At 48.7% G+C, this 2,946-nt stretch overlaps 1 protein-coding gene across 1 annotated transcript in view; it reads left to right on the top strand.

Moving 5' to 3' along the window:
• The first annotated feature begins 1,029 nt into the window (after positions 1-1,029).
• The window catches only part of LOC139581800 (lysophosphatidic acid receptor 4-like), a 17,942-nt gene continuing 16,025 nt past the window's right edge, over positions 1,030-2,946 (top strand). Inside the window, exon 1 of the mRNA XM_071411979.1 lies at positions 1,030-1,359. The gene's annotated coding sequence lies outside the window, so the exon portion shown is untranslated. The remainder of the gene's footprint in view (positions 1,360-2,946) is intronic.

Raw genomic sequence — 2,946 nt, 5'->3', positions numbered from 1 at the left:
CTTCCTGTAAATCTGTTATTGTTTATTTCACTAAGTGTTCATTACCTTTTCACTTGCTTTGGCAATGTAAACATATGTTTTCCATGCAAATAAAGCCCTTGAATTGAAATTGAGAGAAAGAGAGGGGGGGGGGAGGGAAAGAGGGGGTGGAGAAAGGGAGCAGAAGAGGGAGAGAAGAGGTGGAGAAAGGGAGCAGAAGAGGGAGAGAGGGGGGTGGAGAAAGGGAGCAGAAGAGGGAGAGAGGGGGTGGAGAAAGGGAGCAGAAGAGGGAGAGAGGGGGTGGAGAAAGGGAGCAGAAGAGGGAGAGAGGGGGTGGAGAAAGGGAGCAGAAGAGGGAGAGAGGGGGGTGGAGAAAGGGAGAGGGAGAGAGGGGGTGGAGAAAGGGAGCAGAAGAGGGAGAGAGGGGGGTGGAGAAAGGGAGAGGGAGAGAGGGGGGTGGAGAAAGGGAGCAGAAGAGGGAGAGAGGGGGTGGAGAAAGGGAGCAGAAGAGGGAGAGAGGGGGGTGGAGAAAGGGAGAGGGAGAGAGGGGGTGGAGAAAGGGAGAGGGAAAGAGGGGGGTGGAGAAAGGGAGCAGAAGAGGGAGAGAGGGGTGGAGAAAGGGAGAGGGAGAGAGGGGGGTGGAGAAAGGGAGAGGAAGAGGGAGAGGGGGATGAAGAAAAGGAGATGGGGAAAAGGGAGAGGGAGAGAGGGGGTTGGAGAAAGGGAGAAGAAGAGGGGTTGGAGAAAGGGAGAGTGAGAGAGAGAGGGGGTGGAGAAAGGGAGAGAAAGAGGGAGAGGGGGTGGAGAAAGGGAGAGAAAGAGGGAGAGGGGGTGGAGAAAGGGAGAGAAAGAGGGAGAGGGGTGGAGAAAGGGAGAGGGAGAGAGGGGCACAGGACGGAGAGCCCCTTTCTCTCTCTCCTTCCCCTGCTCCACTCTCCCTTCCTCCTCTCCAACAATTCCCTATTCAGCTCCCACGTGCCCCTGCCCCCCCTCCCTCCAGCGACCGAGGTGCTATTGTCTCGTTTCCTGTGGCCAGTCGACCTCCAGCCCACCGACCGCGCACGCGCACGCCAACACACAAACAAATCCTCTGCTGAAATTCACATTCATCTAGGCACTGGACCCTACGCGTTGAAATGGATCCCTTACTGCGTTTACCATCAAATAAAAATAAACAGCTCTTCTAGATACGGCAAGTTTGTTAAGTTTTTACCAAATGACAGAACCTGGGAAACGTTGAAATACTGTTTGAAGGGAAGTTACTGCAAAGAGACCACCTGCGGAAGAAAACCAAGACACTTGTGGGTGAACCAGTCTGATGTTTCACGGGACAGTAGCGGTGTCGAACGTGTTGACTTGACAACCAGAGGTGACAACCAGGTGAGCTGTCATCCTTATCATCATCATTATTATCATCATCATTATACATCATCCTCACTAACTCAGATAACAGGTTTCCACTAGTTACCACAGCCACAAAGTAAAAAAATATAAGTGTACAAAACATTAGGAACACCAACCTGATATTGAGTTGCACCCCCTTTTGCCTTCAGAACAGCCTCAATTAGTCAGAGCATGGACTCTACAAGGTGTTGAAAGCTTTCCACAGCGATGCAGGACCCCCATGCTTACTACAATGCTTCCCACAGTTGTGTCAAGTTGGCTGGATGTCCTTTGGGTGGTGGACCATTCTTGATACACAAACTGTTGAGTGTCAAAAACCCAGCAGCGTTGCAGTTCTTGACACAAACCGGTGCGCCTGGCACCTACCAACATACCCCGTTCAAAGGCACTTAAATATTTAGTCTTGTCCATTCACCCTGTGAATGACACAATCCATGTCTCAAATGTCTCAAGGCTTAAAAATAATTTTTAACCCCTTCATCTACATGGATTGAAGTGGACTTAACAGGTGACATTAAGGTTAGGTTTAAAATCTGATTTTAAGAATTTGGCAGGGTTTATGACTTTGTGGCTGTGGTAACTAGTGACAATCAAGATAATCGGTCACTGAACCAAAAGTTCTGTTGTTCTTTACAGGTTCAACTGTTAGCCTTTAACAACTTGTTTGGGTCTTAAAAGTTATATCGCCAGCAGCTCTCTCTTGCCCTGCATTATCAGATAGGACTAGGACAGCTCTCTCTTTCTATGCATTATCAGATAGGACTATGACAGCTCTCTCTTTCCCTGCATTATCAGATAGGACTAGGACAGCTCTCTCTTTCCCTGCATTATCAGATAGGACTAGGACAGCTCTCTCTTTCCCTGCATTATCAGATAGGACTAGGACAGCTCTCTCTTTCCCTGCATTATCAGATAGGACTAGGACAGCTCTCTCTTTCCCTGCATTATCAGATAGGACTAGGACAGCTCTCTCTTTCCCTGCGTTGTTAGATAGGACTAGGACAGCTCTCTCTTTCCCTGTTTTGTCAGATAGGACTAGGACAGCTCTCTCTTGCCCTGCATTATCAGATAGGACTAGGACAGCTCTCTCTTTCCCTACATTATCAGATAGGACTAGGACAGCTCTCTCTTTCCCTGCATTATCAGATAGGACTAGGACAGCTCTCTCTTGCCCTGCATTATCAGATAGGACTAGGACAGCTCTCTCTTTCCCTGCATTATCAGATAGGACTAGGACAGCTCTCTCTTTCCCTGCATTGTTAGATAGGACTAGGACAGCTCTCTCTTTCCCTACATTATCAGATAGGACTAGGACAGCTCTCTCTTTCCCTGCATTATCAGATAGGACTAGGACAGCTCTCTCTTTCCCTGCATTATCAGATAGGACTAGGACAGCTCTCTCTTTCCCTGCTGTGTCAGATAGGACTAGGACAGCTCTCTCTTTCCCTACATTATCAGATAGGACTAGGACAGCTCTCTCTTTCCCTACATTATCAGATAGGACTAGGACAGCTCTCTCTTTCCCTACATTATCAGATAGGACTAGGACAGCTCTCTCTTGCC

Source organism: Salvelinus alpinus, chromosome 7 (assembly GCF_045679555.1).
Source record: "Salvelinus alpinus chromosome 7, SLU_Salpinus.1, whole genome shotgun sequence".
NCBI classification, from domain to species: Eukaryota; Metazoa; Chordata; class Actinopteri; order Salmoniformes; family Salmonidae; genus Salvelinus; species Salvelinus alpinus.
Note: the sequence above shows the minus strand (reverse complement) of the source record. Positions and strands in the feature narration are given on the sequence as shown.